Genomic DNA, 25,570 nt, shown 5'->3' on the forward strand with positions numbered 1-25,570 from the left:
AAAAAAAAAAAAAAGAAAGAAGGATGCACACACGACAGACGAATAACGATGCGTTCGGTCGTGTCGAATACACCGACCACCGACAGACCACTTTCCATGTGTAGTAAGTTTAACGAATTTCCAAAAATTTTCCCTTTTTTTTTTTCCTGCACGTGATATACATAAATCAAAACGTGTTTCGCATTTTCCCATATTTCTTCGCAATGGAACAACGTCAACGTAAATTACGTTGATGCGTTTCTGTGATATTCGAGCTTCGAGTTTAAAAAAATTCGATAGAAATTAAAGTCCGGACTAACGCATTTTCGCGGAAAGGCAGCGACTAGATGGAGGGGGGAAATTTATGGTCGCAATCAATTCTCATTAAGCTGCAAATTTTTATAAATACGAGTGAAGAAATATAGCCTGAACGAATTGCGTGTATCTCTATTTTCTCGCGAGACTCTCTGCATTTTTTGCACAGTTTAATTTTCCCATAAATGCATAAAAATATGCCAGTCCAATTATTACTCGACTATACAGTATACGTCTCCTTTCTATGCAGTATTCGAGTGCTCGGTCTCTCAGAGTATAAATGCAAATACGACCAAAAAGAAAAGAAAAAAAAAAAAAAAATAGGAGAGAAAGAAAAGAAATTTCTACGCGAACAACGCGACGACCTGTGCGAGCCTTAATTCAACCTCGCGGGAGCAGCCCCTCTGTGTCGCTTAATCGAAATTCACAAAGAAATTATCCTGGGCAATCCATTTTGCCCGGCGAGCTGAAAATCTTCCTGCAATCAATGCAATCGATACACTCTGTTCGTCAATTCAACAAAGGCGGCGCGGAGAGACGTCAGCGAACAATTTCTAACGAATTTATTACGCGATCGTGCCCCGTGATAATAAATCGAGTCCGCGCGGTAAGAGGTTCGAGACGGAAATTCATCCGCGGTATCAAAAGGAGAAAGAAAGAAAAGGGAAAAAAGGCGTCTGAACCTTAATTGCGAACGGTCAGGCAGTCTTTCAGGATCACTATATACGTATGCGCTATATACCGCGTGTCTGTACAGGGTGGTTCAGTTAAAATGGAGATGAATGCAGAAAGGAGCGACAATTCAGTCGTCAATATCAGCTGTCGCTGAAAACGAAAGCTCCTTTTCTCACACGTTGAAGACCATTTTTGGAAAATCTTCAGACTCTCGATTACGATGACTTTGCAAGAATTGTTGTCGTATTTGCCGTGACATTCATATACTGATTATTAAATTAATAATCATTTTTGTACGTGCGCGTATAAAATTTTAATTTCACTTTCTATCTCCCATTTCTTTCTATCCTTACATTCATTTCCTAATTTTATTTTCTAAATTACTTTAATTTAATGATACGTTATACGTCTCTGCTTGCCACAAACACACGAATATCGGCGTACAACGGCAAAAGGCTTCATAGTCAGAGTGAAGCCATAAAACGATTAAAAGAAAAAAAAAAGAAAAAAAAATGGCGCAACTACTTTCTGCAGTCATTGTAGACATCCAAGTGATCCCATTTATCCGATCCACCCCGTATATATCCATCCATGTATCCACATGTCTATATATCTATCCATAGAACCGATCCTTTCGTTTAATACCATCGACTCGATGTGGTCGACTATCGTTCGGCGAACAAGTAGAAGTCACCTCGAGTAGCTGCGATCGTTAAATCCTCGACCTCATCGACGATTAAACCACCCCCTCGAACTCTGAGGAGATAGTGGCCATTCACCAGGCTGAATGAACTTCTTGCGAGAACTGTTTCGACCTTACTCTTTTGTACGATGTTCGCGATGGGCCTGACGTTTAAAATAACGTTACACTTCTGTTCTTTACTTTTCTCGACGTCTTCTCGCTCGTGACGTCACGTTCATTCAATGATTGTTCTAATTTGAGCGACTTGAATAATCACGATCATGATGATATCACGTTATTTGGAATAATGTTAATTCGACGACAATTATCAAACGATCCAGGAGAAGATGTTTTTACTTCTCCAACATCTTTCATATTATTTATATATTTTTATATTTATTTTTATATTACTTTTATATTATTTATATATTTTTATATTACTTTTATATTATTTATATATTTTTATATTTATTTTTATATTACTTTTATATTATTTATATATTTTTATATTTATTTTTATATTACTTTTATATTATTTTACTTTTATATTATTATTTTATTATTTTATTATTTTATTATTACTTTTATATTATTTTACTTTTTATTATTTTATTATTTTATTATTACTTTTATATTATTTTACTTTTTATTATTTTATATTACTTTTATATTATTTTTATATGTTATTATATTATTATTTTATATTATATTTTATATTATATTATTATTTTATATTATGTCACACATTTTCGGATGATGTTCGATTCGACAACGATTATCCCAGTTTCAGAGCTTGAATCCTCAAGGAGAAAATTTTTTTTTACTCTTCTCTACTTGTTGATTTTAATTCGACTTGTTTCAGTCTGAGAAACGAACGGTCAAGGAGAAAATCGTGAACCTGAATGAGCTGTTTCATGGTAATCGTTGAGATAAGAGGTGTTACCATTTGGTGCTTTTATTGCGATGTTAATGGTTCGTAAGGGTGGCCGTGCAATAGACGCGGCGTTTCCGTGGAAATTAGTATCGAGGGATGCTTGGATTATCTCGAGGTTCCTCTCATTCGGAGAAAATTTGCGGCCAGATCGTAGATCTTTGGAACCTAGTGAACTCTATTACATTCTCTTCTAAATTTCTAATCCCGCCGTGAATAACACCTCGAAGTAGAAACACGCTTCTCGCAACGCAGTTATCGAAGTTTTCACGTCTAATGTCGAAGGAACTTTGAATCTCCTTCGAGGGAATTTGGGATGTCGACTTATTGTTAAAAATGCAAAAAGAGAAGGGCGTTTTGCATAATTGAATAGGAGATGTACTAAGCCGATTGAAATTTCTCTACAGCAAAAGACAGAAGTATTATCATAAAATAATAATAGTCGGAAAACTCTAAATCGCAATTTGCCCGACAAGGTGAACATCCGTTTGAGATTGACGTTCGAAGTGAATAAATTTTCTACAAAGATCCGCAGTCTGACGACGATATCTAATATAAAATTCTTCAAACAGGAAACAGACAACGCCCGCGTTAAGTAGATCGTTCTACGCGGGATTTGAAATTCAAAGCAGATCGCATTTTGAGCGATCTCTCTCCAAGAGGAGTGTTCGCTCCATGTTTTTAGTCATTAGAAGCACGGTCATTTGTGGGAAAAAATTTGCCGAGTTTCAAATGAGGGAAAAAGTTTAATTAGGCCCAAGGGCGGAAATGAAAAAAGAGAGAGAGAAAAAAAAAAGAATCGAACATAATAGAGAATTGCGCTGAACGCTTGGCACAAATTCAACAAGGAAAATCGTTTTACCTATCGACCGCGTGAAAGCCGTGAAAAATGTCCTCGAAGAGAAGAAAGAACAAGGGAAAAGCACCGAACGTTTGTTCGAAAAAAAATAGGAAAATCCTAATCCAAAAATTTTCTGATTTGTCGCAATAAATCGTACTGCTTAATTGATTAATTTTTTCCTTCTAACAGAAGGTAAGGTTTCACATAATTTTAAGGGGTCGGCACAGTTTGAAATTTTCAAAAAATCGATTTTTTTTATGGTTTTAAATAGTAGTTTGAAGTCTTAGAAATAAGATACAAAAGGTCCTTTAAAACAACTTATTTTGGAGTATAGTAATAAATCCAGAATAATTGAATTTGTATCACTGTCTACAACTTTAAGCAGTATTATAAAGTGTAAATCGTGTGATTCAAATATTAATTTTGGTGAATCGAAGATTAGGGGATTTGGATTCAATTGTGAATTGTAAGAACTGTGAGCTGCGATGTATAAGTAAAAAAAGTAAGTAAAGGATACGTATGAAGAATGACGTTCTGAAACTTTAAACGCGTTTTTCTCGAAACTAAGTTTTTAGAAACGGTGTGCAAGATATCTCGGAATCTAACCAACCGATTACTGTGAAATTTGGTACGTATCTTTAATATCTTTTTAATTTTTAACAATTTCAAAAAATATAAACAAAAACCGTAGAAATTTTTGGTATAAATTCGGTACATCAAAAACAAATAGCTGCTATTTTCATAATTTTCACAGAAATGAAAATGTTGGATCGTCAATCCCTAGAGTATATTGTTTACTTTTGAACTATTTCTGCCTTTTTGTTGCAACTAATCCTGTTTGGCGTGCACACCGATAGGCAATGTAAAAAAAAGTTATGTAAAAGTTAAATAAGAGCCTCTTTTTTCCCCTTTTAATGTTGCTCTTTATAGTTCATAATGTGTTAAAATCAACCACAAAAACTCATGTCAAATCAAATATTTGCTTTTGTTTTACTAGCTCTCCAAAGTATTGTAGTAATTTTTAGGCTCGTCAAACTGTCCTGCCCCCCTTAAGACGACTTGAAAATTACAATGTTTCTTCGAAAGACCCAAACCTAACCCAAACAAGCCAGAGAGAGACTAGATGAAATCTCGCCAGATCTTTCGGTTTCCATCGTCCCGATATTCACGATCTCTCCATCCAGTGGAGAGAAAATCGACGAGAACGGACGATGTATCAGAAGTAACGGGGAAAAATTTAATTAACCGTAAGAATGGAGTCGAAAGTTGACCGTAACGGCGTCCTGAATCCCTGGCAGAGATCCAGCCGCGAAAATCGCCTTAGCTGGCCGACAGCGGCGGCAGAGAAAGGTAGAAGGAAGGTGGATCAGTCGGGGGGAGTCGAGGAACAAGAAGGGCAATACGGTCTTTACCGTTGAGGTAGGGCAGCTCCGAGCTTTCCACCCAAGGCAGATCCTTGGGTCGGCTCTCTTACCCTTGTCTTCCCTCCTTTTTGTTCCTACGAGGATCTCTCGCGTCGAAGGGCGCTCGCCTGCGAGACGCGCAAGGGAGGAAAAGCGACAAAAAGCGGCCAGTGATTTAGTGCACGGCCGTGGTGCGCTTCTTACAAGAACGTCGAGAGAGAGAGAGAGAGGATCGAGATAGCGACGGAAAGAGGGAAATACCAAGACGGATGACTTTAAAGCGAGATCATGCCCATTACACGCTACCCACCGCTCGTAAGTATCCGGTTGTTCGAGTCGATTTGTTGTGTCAGTCTGCTAATTAGTAATTGTAAGTGTTACACGAGTTGTAAGAACGTAAGTATGATGAACGTTTCGTGGATTTTTTCGTTTTCGTGTTACTTGATACACGAGTTACACGAACGCAAGTTCGTTTGTTAATTTCGTTGATTTTCTGGTTTTCGTGTTACTTTGGTGCAAAATGAGAACGCAAGTCTAGTTTTATTGATATTTCGACTTTTTCGCGTTATTTATTACAAGAATGTCCATTACAGAAATGTCGAATTACAATAAACTGATTTTGTCGATTGTTCGATTTCGTATTATCCAATGCACGAGTTTGTAAGTCCATTGTTGTTGATTCTCTGATTTTCGCGTTGCTTGGGGGTATTTTAATACGTGAAAAGAAGTTGTCTGATACATTTGATATAAAATCTTGCGATGAATCTATAGCACGGGACGTTTCATAAAAAGTGAAACAATGTCAGTTAAACATGTTCATGTTCAGTGGAATTTATCACGACCGTTAAAATCTCGAGATACTTCATGTTAACATTAATTTCTCTGTATGATATCGTATATACATAGTTGTCCAGTAAAAAAAAAAGAAAAAAACATTTTGTTCGAAACTGAGACCTTCAGTGGTGGCAGAAATATGTATGTATGTATGGCGCTCGGGAAAGCAGCATTTAAAATGTACGGAATGTCATTCTGAATAGTGAAAACGGTGTGACCCAGTTTTTACCCCCGCCCCTCTGGAAACGCGTACGTCGCCTCTAGCGAGAGTAGAAAAGCGCTGACTCGACGTCTGTCGTTGACCAGCACACATGGCCAACGATTGTGATAGGTCAGTGACAGGAGGGAGAAAGAGAGAGAGAGCACCATCGAAATGCTCGAAATTGTATTCCGTTTCAAAAGGAATATCTCCACAATGGAGAATCGTATCGACGCGAGATAAAGAATATCGGGGAATATTAATACAAAAGAGAACGTTCCACAGAAAAGAGAGATAGCATACAGCGAAAGCAGAAAGGTTTAAAAATGTGTTTCTACAGATGTACCGCTATAGATTTCTGCTACAATAGCTGCAATCGAGATTACAGAAATAAAAGCAACGTTGACACAGAAGAGAGAAAGAGAGAGAGAGAGAGAGAGAGAGAAAATAAAATGTATGTTGAATTCATAAGTGTAAGGAGTGACACATTTATGCTTCCCAGAGGGTTCATTCAGAATCGTAGGTTTTTTTTTTTTTGTCGATGATGCTCAGTTCCTTCCTCAACAATCATTCTTTGATACGCAAAACGAAGATACAAAGGACCGCAGACACTGAAATTCCATTCTGCACAACTATAACGCAATTACCCGGCGAAAGGTGGAAAGCAGAACTTCCGTATTCATCAACTCGGTGTCCAGCTCCCTATCCTTTCGGTCCTCGCTGTTCCTCGCGCGGAAAACAGATACGGAGTGCCAGCTTGAAAGCTGGCTGGATCGTTAAAAGTCTCCAATTACCGGGCTGGAATCGCGTACCTCTTAGAGATAGAGACAGTCCGTTTGCAGGTGCAGTCTCGGGCCTCGTTGCACCCTAACCTTCCACTCTTCTCATCACTTCTTCCCTCTTTCCAACTCCTTTGTTTCTTCTCCCTCGAGCTAGATTCGTTGCTTTCTTCGTCCTTCGGATCGACCGTTATAACCGGCGACAATATCGACATCTTTCGCAAACTTGAGAAAAGCGGTCACTCGTTGTTTTCGCGATCGGTCGATCAATTCTTGACGTAGAGAAACGCGGTAATAATTAATAACTCTGATTTTTATTGAGAAATTAAAATCATCAAATTTTGTGAGATTAAAGACTCGAGGAATCGATCGATTACAATTCAATTCAATTTCGGAATATGTGGCTCGAATATGTCAGTATTTCCCTAAAACGAATTTCTTCTGTATCAGCGTTTGATACATCAGATTGTCAGTTATAACTGTTAATTGACTGGCAGAACAGAGAGAAAGTTGCTTTCGGGGATCGTGACCGGATGAGCATGTTTGATTCATAATCCAATAAATTACTGAAATTAGCTGCTGAAATTAGGCGGTCGTTGCTGACGTGTCGTGTCAAATTAATAGCCGTAGCATGCACCGATTGCGTAAGAAGGATTTCTAACAATAGACACAATTCCTTCTTATTGCTGAAATTTTCACTTGCAGTTAGCGTGTTCTCATTCATATTTAATTTTGAATAATTAGCGCGGCAGTGATTATGCAATTAGAAGAACGAGACCTAAGCGACGATTATCTTCACTTTCTCGATACTTTCACGATATTTTACACATTTTTACACATGCACGTATTTTTACTTTGAACCCATCCGCGCGATTCTCGAATCTCGCTTTCTATTTTACATTCCTTCTAGCTTAATTGCGACGAATTTCTGTTTCCGCGCCACATCGATTTGAAATTCCCCACAGACAGACACGTAAAAACGTCACGGCAGCAGGATATTAATACATCGACTACCATCTATGAATTTTCCAAACAGCCCAATACATTATTAAAATAGCCAGTTTTAATCACCATTCAACCGCGAATTTTCACAATGAAAATTCAGATCTCCCGAACGTGCTGTTTGCCATAATAATTCCCCAAACGGCGCCGATCGTGAAAACACGATTTGGACCCCCCCCCCCCTCGTCCTCTCCCCTCAGTTAAAGCAGTTAAATACAAAGCAACGTGGGAAAAGGTGATGATCCATTTCTCCTGGCAGAGTGATTCATTTGTCGAGGATATTTCACGCGACCGTGAAGCGTGCTCCTAACAGTGGAGTAGCGGGTCGCGTAGCTGGTAGACAAGGCAGATATGCAGTCCAAACTGAAGTAGTAATATAGGCCGCGCAATATATCCGCGTCAGGTTGACCAATGCCCTGTCCAAACCGCCATACATCAACCGCTGTATTGTGGCCAGTTCGGATTATCCTGGCTTTGAAACCGCCTCCCCTCCCCACCCCCTCCGCCACGATTTCAAATTTCTGCGCAAGGAAAGTCGCCGGTTTTCACCGGGGTTTCGAAGAGCGTTTCCCGCTTGCCTTCGTCGCTTTTCATCAGCCGCGCCGCGTCCAGTCGAACTCGCCGACGCCTCCGCAAATTGCAACGCGCCGGAATACCGATCACGCGTCGTTTCGGATTCCCCACCGATCGTTAGCGCTAGGTTTTCTAACGCTCTCGTGCGAGAAGTTTTATCAATCTAATCTCTACGACAATTATATAGGATGGTCACTGAAAAAACCGAAGGGTGAGCAAGAAAATGGTGATCATTCGAGGGATGTTTTTAACACATAATATCGAAAAAGATCCATTAATTGTATTTTCAAATAAAATAATAAAAAATTTAAAAAAAACACGTGTCTGTAAAAGTGATTTTTGTTTTATGTCATTCGGTCTTTTTCAGTGACTACCGTATACAAATGTAAATGTAAATACGAATAATTTTATATTTATTTACGTAAATACTTAGAATGTGCCGATCGTTCGCCTGATTTTCAACGCTTTCTAGTGCAAAAAGTTTTATTAATCTGATTTCTATAATAATTATATAAAGATGAATGTAAATACGAATGATTTTATATTTATTTATATAAATACTTAGGAACTTGAATGGCCAAATTGTGTGAATTTAATCTACACATAGGAAGAAGAAGAGAATGTTATAGAAAATTCGACACTAAACGCTTTGTTATAGAGTTATGAACAAATATTCTATACGTACTGTATACATATTTTCCATTACAGTACATAGATGACGTCATCAACTATGTAAATATATATTAGTAAGTAATCTTTTCGTGTACTGACAATTTCATTAATTATCGTTAGTCATAATAATGCAATAAAATAATAACTTTTAATTCCACGAAGCTTGATATCGGTGAATAATATAATTAACAACATCGTAAAGTTCCTGAAAATTTTGCCGAGTTTCAATAAAATTACGTTTTCAATTCTTTGCGCCAGTTCTTTATGCATAATAAATCTTTTAAGTTTTTAAGTACTTCATGTGAAAATTAAACCTGTAACAAGACGTAAAAATTTATAACAAAGTGTTTTCTGACAAACTTTATACAACATATTTTTTTTATTTTTATGCATAGATCATTTAAATTTATAGGGACATCCTATATAAATTACAGAAATGTAAATAGTTTCAACGAGTAATTTTATTTTACAAATCTCTTCTTCGTCTTTCTTCTAGCTTAATATGTCACATCCAGTGTTAAAGAGGTCATTACCTCTGTAATATGTACTTGGTCTACGTTTTGTCAGATTCCATGGTAGAATTGAGTTTCTTTTAAATAAGCAAGAGTGTTTCCAACAAGATCTTGGAATGTCGGAGCGGCATTTATGCCTCTGCGTCTCGAATTTTCTGCACTCACAAAGTAAATGATCCGTCGACAGTATTTGATAACATTGAACAGTGATGATAATTCAGTTAACCGGTATTCACGACTAATTCTTGAATATTTAGCTCTGAATCTTGCTGAAATTGTTCTATTTGTGGTCAGACATTTTGCGATAAAAATCTAGAACAACATTGTGAATTTTAGATCAAGTTCCACATTCTGTTCTATTCTTCTCTTAAAACCTTGTGGATCTATGAACATCCTGGCCAAGAATTGGGTTGTTGAATTCGATTGTTGCTCTTTTATTTAACACTAACGTGTCAGCTTCTTCCTTTCCAAATATGTATTCCCACCCACGAGGATTACAAAACAAATCTCTCGACAGACACATTATGATTACTCTAAAAAAAAAAAGGTCCAAAAGACATGAACTGGCAAAGCTACCAGCACCTATGTCCAAGGATTAACAGTCTGATCAACACGACCAAACCAACGTCCAACGTTCAAATATCTTTGCACAAGTGGCACAGTAGTGTCGATCGGCCGAGAAAGCCGAAAAATAAACACCAATCCTCTGGCTGATTGCTCAGCTTCAGCATTCGAGAAGCTGGGATCGTGTATCCCTCAGCTCGGCGGATCTCAGCCATTAAGAGCAGCCGAACGACTCACCTCTTTCGAGACTTTCAATCAAACTTCTCGGCACATCGGACGATAATTCAGTCGGATCACGCGCCACCGGTTCGTTTAGTTTTTATGAAAGAGACGCGAGAAATACCTGGCCCCCGGTAACCGAACTTATTGGCCAGCGTGCACTAGGGAAACAATTAAGGAGACCGGGGATCGTGATACACGTTCTCGTTACCGTTGGAACTCCATCGAGGTGTTGGCCGCGCCCTCTGTGAAACTTTCGTCAATTAACCGGCGAATCGAGGAACAAAAGGAACAGTCCCGGCATCGTCTGATCAATTAGAAGACCCGATATCTCCGGGAAATAGAGAGAGCTCGTGGTACACGACTGATTATCGTTGCGAAATTTCCACCGCCGGTGGAGAACTCGCTGGATGAGAATTAACAAAATAGCGGCGCTCTGTCTTTGATCAGCAAAGAAAGACAGAGGGAGAAAGTGTCAAGACCAAGGCTACGTAATAGTTATGACATGGGTGTGCTCCAACCCAGCGTGGCAAATCAGGCGCTGTGTAGCCAAAATTGGTATAATTGAATAAGAATTTTATTACTTGAATAATTTCAGTCACGAGTGTTCACGATGTCCCTTATATTTGCAAGCAGATTTTCTTCCTGCATGACGCACAAAGAATTAAACAAGAAAAAAAGTTTTAGACCTGTATTAAAAAAGGTATTGCGTATCTAAAAAACGAGCTTAGTGTTTTCATTAAAAATTTTCATATTTCTTTAATTAATGTAAACATATTTTTCTAGTTAATTTATTGTCTCGCTGTAAAAGTTGTTTTAATAATACAGGTTACATCGAACTGATAAAAAGATACGTAAACTACGTCGTGAATATTTTGAAGTTTGGAAAGAATTCCTTCTCTGTAACACCAGCGATTATTATTAGGAAAAATTGTCATTCTCTTAATAGCAATAATTATTCTTGGAAGGCACGTACGTGTACCAGCGAACTTGCTCCACGGAGATATTTCGCAGCTGTTTAATCTAGGAAATTGATACGCCAGGCAAAGTTCTGGCTTGTCTTTGAACAAGTACTTATGTCTAGAATATCGCAGCTTCTCTGTTGAGAAACAAGGCGTAATCTTCCCTTCGGAGTTTGCCTCGAAAACTATAATTACAAATTCCAGCTTTCTTCGTCGCAGTCGATCAAAACTAGAAAACTTCGCAAGACGAGACAAAGAGAATTGATTCTTATTTCAAGGCAAATCGTAAATACCGATCGTTTCGTTATTACTAGCTTCCAGCGGGTGGGAATATTTTCTGATTTTCCGCGTGTCGCTGACCTTAATCTGAAAGAATCCTGATTCGAAATCGATAATGGTAGTAGGCTGCAGATTGGCCGATATCCAAAACGTTGCAGCGAACGAGCAACGCCATAAAGTTTCCACTAATTCCCGGGATAGAAAGAAAGAAAAAAAAAAAAGAAGAAAGGAAAAAGAAAAGAAAAGGAAGGAGTAATATAATGTTTATCGTCGAGGCGAGTGAAAACTTGGCCCGTTTCGCGAGTAGACGAGATTCTTTTCATATTTCACGTCTGCCACCTCGGATCGATTAACTCTCGCAGTTGAGACTGTACACCGGCTATTATCTTAATTGAAAACAGTCGGACAAGTTTAGTGGGATTTCAGGATTAAGTGTAAGCGAACCTCTTGGCCCGCGGTTTCATTACCGTGTCGCGAAGATGGCGGATTAAATGTTCTTCTTGGTGCACGTGTTTGCGAAATTTGTGTTGAACAAAACGAAAGAAAAAAACGTACGATCTACGACTTTGGATCAATTTGTGAAAGAATTCTCTTTATGACGATATTACGACTATTGAATCGACATTATATAAATTTATAGAAAAAGGATAAAAAATAAAAAATTGAGTGAAATTTGAAAATTAATTAGTTGGATGAAAATAGGACTCCTTAATCTTGTTCTTCTTCATTTTAGTGCGCGAATTTGCGAGATTTGTGTGTAACGGAACGAAAAAGAAAATTTAGATTAACTTTCTTTACGAAACGACGGTATTACGATTATCGAATCGATATTGTATAAAAAGAGTGAGAGGGATTTGAAAAGAAATTAGTTGAATGAAGAGGAAACATGGATGAAAATAGAACTTTGAATTCTCTGAAGTTAAACGATATGGGAGCCCTTTTACTCCGCCGTAAAATTATCTTACACGACAAAAGCGCAACGTTTGCGTGTAGTTTACAACCTTCTAAAACTTGCCTCGCGCATTAACTAGTAGGCAGTTGTTAGTTTGGAAATTCGCGAGTTGAATGCAATCCTCTAGATTGGGCGCATTATTAAGTCACCACGCGTACATCAAGTTTTCAACGAGAAATTATGAAAAGTTCTGACGTACACTCGCTTTGCCTCACGTTGTCGCGAAACTATAAATAAATTTTATAAGCGTCTTGCGTGTATTTCATACCTGTTAGAATCACGCGTGTAAGCGTGATTTCTGATTTCAAGAGTTAACGGACTAATAAATTTTACAAACGTATTTGTAATCCATTCAGACGAAGTATCATTGGCCGAGCGCGTCTATGGTGAATTTCCACGGAAACATGTTCAAGGTATGTACGTCTATTCGAGGCGGTTGCGCTGCTCGAATTCAATTTCGTCGAATATATATGTACACTGGCGACGCGATCCCATGCACGAGAGCAAGAAAGCGCCGATTGAAACGCCGATCGATCGTAACATCGCGATCAAAGAAGATTTAAGGATCTCTCTCTCTCTCTCTCTCTCTCTCCCGTACGCGACAGCCTCAGACCGAAGCTTCGCCCAACTTGCCGAAACTTTTGAATTTTATTTACTCGCAAAAGCTCCTCCAGAATCGGATAACAATTACCGTCTGAGTCTCTTGCTTCGAGTTAGACTCTTGCTTCCGTTTAGGGAAATTCTTTCCCGGCACGTATCCGCGCGATTTCTCCCCTGGACTTCTGATATGAATTTCAACGAAACGAATTTGTTCGAGCAGATTTTGAAATAATGGAGATTGAGGGAGAGATATTTCCTGTACTGAATACTCCAAGTTGATTGTCTATCAGTTTCTTTTTTTTTTTTTTTCAAAGTTTCTCAAACTTACTGTTCTTCTGAACAATTAACCCTTTGGCCACTGTTTTAAAGTGCTTTTGAAATTTATTTTCGAGGTGCTATTAGCGTCCATAGGCGCTTGACTTGCTTCGATCCGCTGAAAGGCGCTGACTTCACGTTGCTCGAATCGAACTGAAGGCGTCTACATTTATATTTGGTAAAATAAATTTTACAAAAAAGTACAGCTCAAGAGAGAACATATGCATGTAAAGATGCTAGTAACGAGCCTTTTCGTTAGACGCAAAAGTATTTCCCGTCTGTGTACGTGAAAAACAATTCGGAGAAATGCAACGCGCAAATGTGTAGCGTGTAGGAAACATAAGAGAAGTAGGGAGCATTATGATTGCAAGAAATGTAACGTAGGATTATATATTGTCTCATATTTCGATATATCACGATACAAATCTTCAAGTTACTGTTAAATTTTTAGCACGTGCACGAACAATTCGATATACAGAATACGAATAAACAAATAATACTGGTTCAACGTAGTGCAATTCAGCATTTTGATTATTTCAATATACTTTCTGACGAAAAATGCTGCCGTCCGCCGTAGCAAACGGGACAGAGAATTATAAGAAGGAATGAAAAACAGAGAAGAGTGTAAAGCAAGTCGGCGAAGGGTGAATTTTTAGCTGTCCCTTGGATGAAACATTACAAACATTATTCAAAGATGAACGTTAAAGTCGCCGAATTGGCCACGGTAGTTTCATAATCGTTTTATGCGCGGTTATAAATTAGTATCTTAACTTATATTACTAGCGGCGACCTTTTTAGCTGCAACTTAAGCCAGTTTTAAAGTTTATCCGCTAAAGTCGATCGTTCCGCGAATTCTCGTAATTAGTTCGCAAACAGTAAGGAAACGCAGTTAAATATTGTATCGAGAGAGGTGAAATTACGAGGGTTAAATTGCGCTCGAAAAGAAAGGGAATTTTTGCAAAGCGAAAATTGTATAATAATATTCCGTTTTCAGATTTTCTCTTTCCTCCAATTTAATTTCTGACTTGAAACTGTTTCTACTTCATTGAAAAGGAAATATCATTTAGATATTCCCGGCAACGTAAACTTTTGCGCGAAATTAACAAGCAATCATGTTTTATTTCGAAGTATTATTATTTTTATGTGATATATTATATATTAGTGAAGTATCACTATTATTATTCTTATTTTATATAGTCTGAAACAAAATACAAGTCCTTAAACTCTGCTAGATAAATCACACGCTGTTATATATTCGAATTGGGAATGTTCGTACTGATTAATGTAGTAGGTTCAGCGGCAACGTTCCGGCATGAAAATAGCTCTTTACGACTACGTTACTCGCACATAAATGGAACGTAGACGTGACGTGTGCATTTGTCAAATTTGCGAACGAACTCCCCTAAAACGCGCGAAGAAGAACTACAATAATATCGTCTTGAATGGTTGAAACATTCGAATTTATCTCGGCAGTTTTCATCGAGCGAGTCCATGAAATTCGCGATGAGCCTGTGTGAAACAAATGCAAAAAAAATTTTTGTTTATTCGTTTATTATTTTCTCACACAAGAACGCAATTAATCACAGAATTCATAATTCGTAATCGTAAACGTTCAGTCGAAGAGAAGAACATCGAAGTATAATTTTTTCATTTTCGCTCGTAAATAAGTAATCGGTCTGGTGAGTTGGATTGGGCGAGTACGAAATTTTCTTTGTCAACCGCACAGAGTTTACCAAAGGGCCAATGCGCTTTGGCATTTTGTAGATCAACTCTAGGATAAACGTTTCGTTGCATTATCCTCGATCATCCATGCTTCCCTCCACGAGACCGCGAATATTAAAAGTTACGAAGAGACTTTCGAACGTAGGTAGCGTGTAATCGCTTCACTGGCTGAGCAATTTGTCGCTCGAAACTTTAGCCTATCGTTCTGTCGCCGCGTTAACTCTCGAGCCGCAAGCCGGTTAGTCGATTGGTTAGACGTATTACGGTTCGATCTCTAACAAGTGGGACGACCTGAGGCTCCGTGTGAATGTTAAACGCGACGGAAAGCACGGCAGCTAAGTAATTACGCGTCGTCGCGACGGACAGTTTTGCAAACGAACCAACAAATATCCGCCTCGGCGCTCGACCGATCTAAACGAATGAATCTCGCTCGTGAATCATTCTGTCGCGGCGTTTGTAATTCGCTAAATGTGTCCGCGCGGCGTTGATCCGGCCGTTTCTGACGGATTTGCAAAGGGAATTCATAGAGTGCTGACAATTATCGCGAGTTGAATAATTCGCGTTGACTAATTCGCCGAAGGAAGCTCCGCTGTTCGAACCAGCCGGTCAACCTGAGAGTGATAAATTGCTTCTGACAATCGTTTCAGCAATTTCGACGAGAGGCAGGGGCCGTGGGAGCAATTTATCGCGTCGCGATTCGTAATAATAATACGATACAGCGTAAATTGAAGGATCGAGGTATTGTCATTTGTTGAAACATCATGGAATGATTCCTATCTACGCGCGTGTTCATTTTATAAAAGGTCTTCGATTGAATCGTTTTCAAAGAAAATTCGTCTCGTTCGAAAACGAACAAAGCGAAGTGTCATAGCGTTCCTTCCTTTGAAATTTTGTAAATTTTGAAACTCGCCTTTCAAAGTGACCTGCAACTCACCAGCTGATAAGCGACCCCTTCTTTTTTTAATAAAAAATGATCACGCCCGTGCGTTGTCTCACAGTTCACGTTCAAAACGAACATCGAATTTCACAGTCACGCCGACGAGGCGGGTAATTCAAAATTTCAAGCACGCGGCCTCATTGGTTTCATCAGTCCAAGCGAAGCTCTTCCCAACGTGGTGGTTTGCGTTCAATCCCTCAACTTTCTTAATTAATAGCCACCCTTCGACCGCGGTTCCGGCGGTTCTTTTGTTTATCCCCGATGCTGTTCGCATCGTTCGTCGTTTCTTGCGCGATATTTTACGAGGGATTGCGCGAGCCGGTGAAAATTAATTGAATGACTAAACAATTATTTCGTCCCCTACTTTCTTTTTCCAAGATGACGCATGCACGTTGAAAGGAATTAATCTTTCCTAGAATTCTAAACTCATTTTCAGAATTTTAAATTGTTAGTTATTTTAATGTGCCTAATCTTTAGTGGCGGGAGCAATCATTTCAATTCAATTAAAAATTACTTCATTGCAATTTATCGACAGAGCGTTAATTAGTATCAAGATCGGTACATCATTTGACAATTATTATGATTCATCGATCGTTGTGATATATTCTATACAAATTTATATCTCTTTACAGATGAAGTGAAACAGCATCAACTATTATTATGATTCATCAATCATAATAATATTATTATTATGATCCATCAATCGTTGTGATATATTTTATACAAATTTATACCTCTTTACAGATAAAGTGAAACAGCATCAACTAGAATCGAGATTCTTCATGTAACGATATATATTTCTTATACAAGTCCAATAGTAAATTTTTACGAATTACCGCGGACAAAATTGTCGAAAATTCACGCAGAAAGTTTCAAACGAAGTATCAACAAGAACTCTTTCCTTCCAATGCATTTTGCACAAATGTAATCCAGTTACACAGAACTGTGAGACAGACTGACGTCTCGAGATGGTAGAATGTCGAATGCTTTGTCGAGCAAAAGCAGCAGATCGAAAGGAAAAGCATCCAGCAATTACTATACCTCTGCGGGTAGAGGCTCAGTAGAGTCTGTCCAATATAAGGGCTACGCGCGTCTTTTCACAAAGTGGACATTTCTTCAAGCGCTCTCGCATGCCGGTCTCCGTTCTTCGGCCAATTTTCACTGGAATTTCCACTAGGGAAAAAGATTCGCGATCACGGCATGCGAGGTTGAAAAGAGAACACACGCGGTGAAAGAATGAACCGAGGTTCGAGTTTCGAGGCGATAGATGTCAAAATGATTAACGACGCCCGGCTAATAAATATAATAATATTAAATTCCGTGTCTCCGGCGGAGATTGCCGCCCCTTTGCGCCGTAAAAACAAACGACCAAAACGATCGTGAAGAGATTCGTCCGATGAAATAATTAATTTTTTCTTCCAGATGGCGCTTCCTACTCGCAATGGGCACTTAAGTCTGTTTTGCGATGAAAGTTTCGATGCGAGAGGAGTTCAATTCTCTGCTCGGAGAGGATCGGGCTTTAATTATTCATGGTGGAGGAATAAAGTTTTAAAAGTGGAGCACGTGGAATTTCCTATCGGCTCGAGGAAATTCGTATACTTTTGTAGAGATATACAGCGTTGTGTTGGTGGATGTGTGTTTACAATTGAAATATTTCACAGGGAACGACAAAAACATTTAAACTATTCATGTTTGATGATTTAGAATTAGATAGAAATTTATATATAATTAATTAAAGTTAAAGTATCTCCCAAACGATTAGTCTTTCGACATATACTTGATTAATATTTTTTTTTTTTTTTTACAGAAAATTATCTATTGCATCGATTGGTAAAATTGACAATTGAAAACAATTACATAATTATATAGTTGAAGAAAGCAGTGACCTTCATATCTCCTGCACGTCTACACGACGAGTTAAATATAGGAGAGATCGATGCAGTGGAAGGGGAAGCTAGCAGTCAGAAAAGGCCGCCAGTTAGCCACCACTGGTTTGAACTACGTATGTATATCAACTGTTTACTAAATATATATTTGCGAATAGTGATACAAGAAAATACTACAGCATCGTAAATTTAGAAAATTTTCTATCAAAAATTGAGCGAACGTAGTACTCGAAAATTTCTCGTTAAAGTGACCACTCTATTGAGACACCGAAGTTTCAAAGTCACTTGTTCAATCATTCTTCACGAACCATTCAACAGACGGGAAACAGAATGTCAAGGTCCCATTTCTAAGCTTCTCAACACAGCGTAGAAAACATAAAACGCAAACTGCCCGTTGTTCCTAACGACGGTGGAAATATGTATAAATTCGCGAAACGAGAACGGGCCAAATGCTGTTGAAACAGCTGAACGTTTATTATGCGCCCAGCGCGATCCACCGTTGACTCTATACTTCAGTAAAGTTTTCCCGTTAACGACGACCCCCATGAAGTTTACTGTCGTCGCAAGATTCAATTACGCTTTTGGCAACGCTAGTCGAATTACCGAGATAATCAGTTAATTTTCGCTTATTCCGACTTCCCTCCCCTATTGTTCCCCCTCGTTGTGCCATTACAGCTATGGGAACACCTTTCACGTGCTTTTTTCAAACCATTATGCGTGCTTGCTGCAAGCGTTCCTTTGTACGAAATTGTTATTCAGAGCGACGTGAAAGAGATTTACGTCACCTTCGCGTGGAAATAAATTTTTAACGAATTTTAAACGAAAAGAGAGAAAGAGAGAAAGAGAACGAGAGTGTTCATTTAATGGTATGAACGAATGAATCTTTATTTCAGCCTTTCGGCCTAGAAATAGACCTCAGTATTTACATTATTCTTTACATTTTGTTTTCCCTTTTAACTCCCTTTACATACCAGTATTGCATGCCAGACTTTAACCTAACCTGATACTATAAATAGACTAATTGGACTAATAGAGAATGATATATGCTCATTCAATGGTAAATTTGAATTACTTTATTTGACCGTTTCGGAAGATTTCGCTCGATTCGAAAGCCTCTCTATTCACGAAGAAAAAGGAATGTTGCCATAAAAATTGGTATTTTCACGAAGTAGACGACAAGAATTTATGTAAATTCGTAAAAACGAATGAAAAATTTCGTTCTCCGAAGAAAGCCAAACACCTGGCGCAACGTAAAAAAAAAAGAGGAAAAAAGAAATAGAAATAATGAAATAGAAATAATGAAAAAACCTCGCGTTGAAAGATCGATACGCCGTCTTTTAAAAAATGAAACGACGAATCCGTCTATGACTGGGGACGTGGCGAAAAACAAATTTACTCGTAAATAGTAAAGCAAACCGAAAATCCCGGTGGAAAATTTGGGGAACAGCGTACGGGTGTTAGCGGGAGATCGCGGCAGGGCGGTCGTTCTTTTTTTTTTTCTTCTTTTTTCTATTTTTTTTTTTTTTTTTCGACGCGCGACTCTTGACGTGGCCGGCCAATAAAACGATCGTTCGGCGAACTCCATAGAAATCCGATAAAAGGGAGGGTGGAATGGCGTTGAATGCCATTGAGCGTGAAAGCGCGTAACGTTTCGAGGCTCGTCCCGACCGCGGTGTTACTTTCGCGCTGGCGCGAAGAGCAATATTCCGCGACAATTAGATGGAGCGTGACACAGTGTCTGTCTGTCGACAGTAGCAAATACGCAATTAGGAAAGTACCGGCAACGTTACTCATTACACATTGTGCGCTAATAATCGCGATTCCTAAGTCGGGAATGATTTCTCACCGTGTGAGATCGTTTCGTTCGGCCTCGGAGTGTCTTTTCCAGCGTTCACGATGTTAGGTCGAAATTAACATCGCGGAGAAGAGACTCCAGTGCCAAGTGCTTGCATTTCGAATTTTTGCAAAGTGTGAATTGCAGATTTTTCATTCGGACGGTATTAAGATTTGGTACAGTATGGTAAATTTAGTTTCTCAATGTGTCGTTGGATGATTCTGTCCGTTTACATTCGCTTCGTCATTCTGAGAAAAAAGAAGATGTGTGGTCGAAGATATGTGACTCGCTCAAAGTAAAAAAAAAAGAAAAAAGAAACAAAAGTTATCTTACTGGTCGCAAAATTCGCGAAACAAAATAAATCGTCGCCACACTAACAAGATTTTTCAAGTCCACCGAGAAATCCGCTACATACACCCGAAGCAACATGCTTTCCAATTCGCTCGGTATGTACCTATCGTCTACACCGCCTCGTAAAACCAAGAACTGGAAGGCCAACAAGCTTGCGAGTATCGAGACAAACAGGGAACGCCGAATTATGGGAACTCCTGTAAATGCGGTTGCACGATTCGAGGGAGCAGCAGTCACGACAAATAAGTGAAAGAAAAAAAAACAAAAAAAAAAAAAAAAAAAAAAAAAAACAGAAAATGGGAATGTAAAAATCTGCATTTATACGACGTTAAATATTCCTGAAACGAAGAAAAGAAATATGACAGAAAAAACTACGTTTTTCGCAGGGGAAAATTATTTCGAAAACGCGACGTATAAAAGGGGAAAGAGCTCGGAGGCGGAAAAAAAAAAAAAAGAGAAAAAAGAAGAACAGAGTGGTCAGAGATGAAAGAAACGTAATTTAAGTCTCGTGCGAATAGAGGGTCCAAGAACCACCAAAAGGAGGAATTGTTTGCCAGGTGTTGCACGAACTCGACGGGAAAATGATTTTTAAGGAGAAAAGCTGGCAATGGGAAAAAGATTTAATAAAAGGAAAAACGAGCGTCATAACCAGACGGGAAATAAAACGGAATTTACAGCGTTACGTCTGCGCGCGCATGAGAGTTCCGAAGTGGCGGTGATATCTTGCAGAGGCCGGAATTCCGCTGTATGTTCGCGAAAATTGTCCAAGATCAAGAAACAAACGGAGCGAACGAAAGAAAGAGAATTTTTCTGAGAATTTAGGATAGACGTAGAAACGGAAAATATCGTCTTCTTTTTACGAATGAACGAAGAAAATTGAGGAAAGATATTTGAGAACCAAGTCACATTAATATCAATCTTCGGTGCAACGTAACGTTATTTTCTGTCGGTGATTTAAAAATCCATAACCGGGAAAAGAACGAGCCCGATATTTTAACAAGTTGCGTTAATAAAAACCGTGATTAACTCTGAATCCGACAGTAGCGAACATGTTTTTTAATTGCGGCGCCCCTTCGTTATCCAGCTGCGGAGAAAAGTGATTAATTTCCGTCGCGTAGGAACGCGTAATTTAATTGCACGCGTCAATAAGAACTTCTCGTTTCGAATACGAAGACAGCTAATTGCATACAAATCAAAGAAAGCGAAGAAAACGAAAACAAGCCCGTGCAGCTATTGTTCCGCATTTAATTACCCCCCCAGAGAGAAACCATAGAGACGCGAACGATGTAATATTTATAAAAATTCCGCCCCGACGTTGAATAAAACATTGCAAATAAAGGAAAACGCGGCAGCGCTTCGCGCGATTCCCTATTCCATTTACAAATGGAGCAAGCTCTATCAGAAATCAGGAAGGAGTGGAAACGAATCGAACGGGCGATTCCCTTTAGAGAAATCGAACACGTTCTATCGCGGCGGCGAACGCCAAAGTGGCTCGATACTCCGGCGACGTGTGATCCGAAAAAGACACGAGAAACTTGCCCGTGAGGAAAGGGGCGGCGGGCGGAATGAGAAACAGGAAGAAGAAGGTTTGCCCAGACAGTGGGCGTGAAGACTTGTTCGAAAGTTTAGCATTAGTTTGCGCCGATGCATCGGCAACCGGAGAGTTGCCGCCGCGGGATCCGATACCCGCCGGCTAATATCATTTTAAAACCAAAGTTTTCACGCAAACTTTTGTTTATTATTTCCCCGGCAGTAGTCGGCCCACGGCGGGGACCCACCTTAGCCAAAGGATAAGAATGTTCGAGGAATCTTCAATCGAACTTCTTTTATCCCGGGCCCCCGGACGTTGCTTCCCCATCTGCTGTTTGTTCCCCTTGTTTCTCCGAACTTATCGGACGCGAGTATCGAAAAAGGAGGGAAGGGAGGGTGGAATCAGGGACCAGATCGGATGAGACAGTCGACGGAGAATCGCAGATTCGTGACAATGGAGCGTTGCAGTTGCTGTTCTCGCGTTTGCACGCGAGAAACGTGGTTGCACTTCTTTTCAACGGCAGTTGCCGAAGAGAGAACGCTCGTTCGAACTTTCTCTTCGCGAATTAACGAAACCACGAGTACAATGGCGGAGGTTCGAGGAGCCGACGGTAGAATGAACTTTGACAAAACAATCAGAAGAGAAATAATTCGTTGTTCCATTGTGGAAATATTGCGATCGTACATCTGAAACCACTTCTTTGTGAACTGTTGTGAATATGTATTATTATTTTGACTATACATTTAGTTGCGTTCGCAAAAAGCATACATTTTCACTAATATTCGCAGTTCTATCGATAATTTATTATGCGACTAAATCAGTTAATAAGAAGTAATTCGTAATTCCTATTCAAATAAATGATTCAAGTAAAATTTATTCAAAAAGTTGATTTCACGGGAAATAAGAATAACTAAATCCTATACTATATATAATATTTAATAATAATATACGTAATATTTTCTCAGTGTCTAAGTATATTTAAGTAAAACAAAATAGGCAAAGCAAGTGATAAATTTATTACTTCTCAATAGTTTTTTATCCAGTGATATCATACCGACGAGTTCAAAAAGAATGATTATATACGGTTTGGTCACTCGTTATGGTCCGCAATCAGTTGCCAGCGCAAGTGGTTAAATATTATAGCATTTAGATATATACGGCGATTAATGTGTATAAACGTTATTAAAGGAAATGAGAGGAAAAAAGGGGCGAAGGAGAAAAAAAAAAAAAAAAACAATCGTTCCATTCACGAGGCTATTTTAGTCCGCAGGGATCCGATCCGGCCATTCGTCGCGCTAGTGAACAAAGTCGATGGAAGGGCAGACGCGGCGCACGCGGAGAGCAAGTAGCGCCGGCCGATCGTAGCCAGACAGAGAGGTGAACAAAGGAGGAGCCTCGGGTTTCTATCGGAGATGCGGCTACGTCACAGCCAAACGACAGACTGCCCGATGGCTCTGGATGATCGGTTCATTTCCGATAGTTGCCCACAATCGACAGTACACTACATGGACATTCCAGATACCAGATCCGTCGGCACGTTTGCGAACGTGTGCTCGCGTGTGTAAGAAACCGCACCAGCTACACACTTTTACATTATATTTATTGTTGGTAAATGGTCGTATCATCGTTCAGAAGAGAGAAAAAAAAAAATGAGAGGAAGGAAGAAATTTCCTTTTAGATTAATATATCGATAGTACGCGCGATTCAATAGCACGGAGAAATTTTATACTGAAACATGCAACTTTGTGGCCAAATATCACTTCCTACTAAAATAAATTCCTAATAAAAAATTCGTAATTTTTTTTTTATTATTTAAAAATAATTAAATTAGTTTTTTTCTTGTATATTTTGATGTTTTATTTAAAAAGAAGAAAAAAAAAAATAGGTAGCCCCCGAGCAAGTTGTTTCAATATTTTTATCAACTCGAATTGAAATTTGAATTCCTCGATCTAGTCCGTAATTTTCATTTAATAAATCTTTCGGATAAAATCCAACTGGAAAAAGGAAATTCTCATAATGTTATCGAAGAAAATATAACAATAATTTTTTTCACCGGGCAAATATAATGAAAATTTCGAATACCTTTCATCTTTTTCCTCGATTCTTGAAAAATTGTGAGGTTGCGCGTTTCTTGGAAAAATGACGATTGATCAGGAAACGAGGAAAAGAAGAGAGGATCCTTCACCTTCGACCAAGGGCTTATTGCCGACAGAGAAGCGAGTGTAGTCTCCCGGTTCGCGAGCTTGTTATCTGATGCACGGGGCACGGTTGATGTACCGTTTATTGCTGGCGCAGCAACTGCGACAATACACTCGACCCATTGTGACCAAACGGTCGCGGAACGTTTTCGAAGCGGACGCGAGAGCACGGCCGCGTGCTATCGGCATTCTTTTATCTCGTGGCGACGCTGATTCGTTTCGCTGGATAATTTGCGGCACTGATTCTTCCAGCGAAACCCGTGAATTCCGCTGCCCTCTTTGTCCCTGCTATTTATTTGACGAGACTCGTACACCGGACCCGAGAAAATGAATTGCTCGTCGGCGCAATTTCAAAACCGGTCGCGCTGCCTCGGCCGCCGCTTTGATGGAATTTGCGCAACGGATGGAGCTACTGCGTTCGATTCCTCTTTTGTTTCAAATTGCCTGATGTGGAACGCGCGTGCGATAGACAGAGAGGAAGGAATTTATCTCGTCGTATAATCGAGGTTTTGTATTTGGCTTTAATGTTTTGTCGCGATAATCAAAGGGTTTGGAATTTTTAGAACGACAGAGTATGGAAAGGGGAAGAATAATGGCCCCGCGCGAGGTGTACAATATTCTTCGATATACGCAACTTATAGAAAATAACAATTTTGAAATCTGAAACATTTTCTTTGTCATAAATAAGGATGTAAAATTATAGAAAATGGTAATTAGTCGGAGTAAGGTAAAAACTGCGCGGATGATTTACCATTTCCTTTGTTTATTTGAACATAGGCCATTCTTTGAAATTTCTTAAAAATTTCGCTAAACTTTTTTTAGTTTACCTACTGCAAAAACATGTAAAATATGCAAGCATGTGAAGAGCTAGCTAAACAGCTAGCTAAAAATATTGTCTCACACTAATCCGAATATTTCCAGATGTAACGCGACATAAATCGAATTATATACCATCGGTGAAACGAAAGGAACGAGCGTTTAAAAATATTCTGTCAGAACAAGGAATCAATGCCGTACGGCTGTCAACTGGGCCCCCGGGTTACGGTTGATATCGATTTAATTTCCCGGTGGCTTTATTTCCGCGATAAATTCGCGATAGCCAGTGGCAGTCCGCGAACGCTCGACGAATCCCCTCAAGACCCGCTCTCACACGTACGTGTACCTTCATTAATCTCGATCGCGCGTCACGTTACGCTTATATAGACACCGGTCATCCAACGTGTAAGTGAATTCACCTGGACGAATTCAACGATGGCCGGCGACGATGTATCGAGCCTGGGGTCGCGATAACCGTTATCGATGTTCCGTCAAAACGGCCGAACGAGGAAATTAAAAATGTAACATATCCGTGTCCGGCGTAATGGCACTTGACGACCCTCGGGGCCATTTTTCAGCCCGCCGTCTCGCCGGCCGTTCTGAAAACCCGTTCGCTCGTCCCTAGCGATAAAGAAGGATCCGTCTGCCAGGAACAACGCGAAAAATTGATAAATCAGTCCGGCACGAAAAGTGAATATACGAAACGTTACGTTCCAGAATAGCCGCTTGTTTGACAGTTTTTGTCGTGGAAAGTTCAGTAGATGGCGAGGTAAACTAATAATTTTTCGATACACTCTTTTTTTTTTTTTACAGAAAATGACCCGTTGTATCGACTGATGCAGAAAAAAAAAGCAAAAATTACATAACTATAGTTGAAAAAATAGTAGTGACCCTCATGTCTCCTACACGTTTATCTAGAGACAAATTAACTGTACCAAATTACTGCTTTTTCAAAAAGAGAAAAGAAATTTTTTTAAATGACAAATAATTTCGGAGATAATTGCATT

At 39.2% G+C, this 25,570-nt stretch overlaps 1 protein-coding gene across 1 annotated transcript in view; it reads right to left on the reverse strand.

The window, feature by feature from the left end:
- LOC122535820 overlaps positions 1-25,570 on the reverse strand; it is a 253,118-nt gene that overhangs the window by 3,110 nt on the left and 224,438 nt on the right. The gene's annotated exons all lie outside the window — the stretch shown is intronic.

Source organism: Frieseomelitta varia, unplaced genomic scaffold, assembly GCF_011392965.1.
Source record: "Frieseomelitta varia isolate USP_RPSP 00005682 unplaced genomic scaffold, Fvar_1.2 scaffold_776, whole genome shotgun sequence".
NCBI lineage: Eukaryota > Metazoa > Arthropoda > Insecta > Hymenoptera > Apidae > Frieseomelitta > Frieseomelitta varia.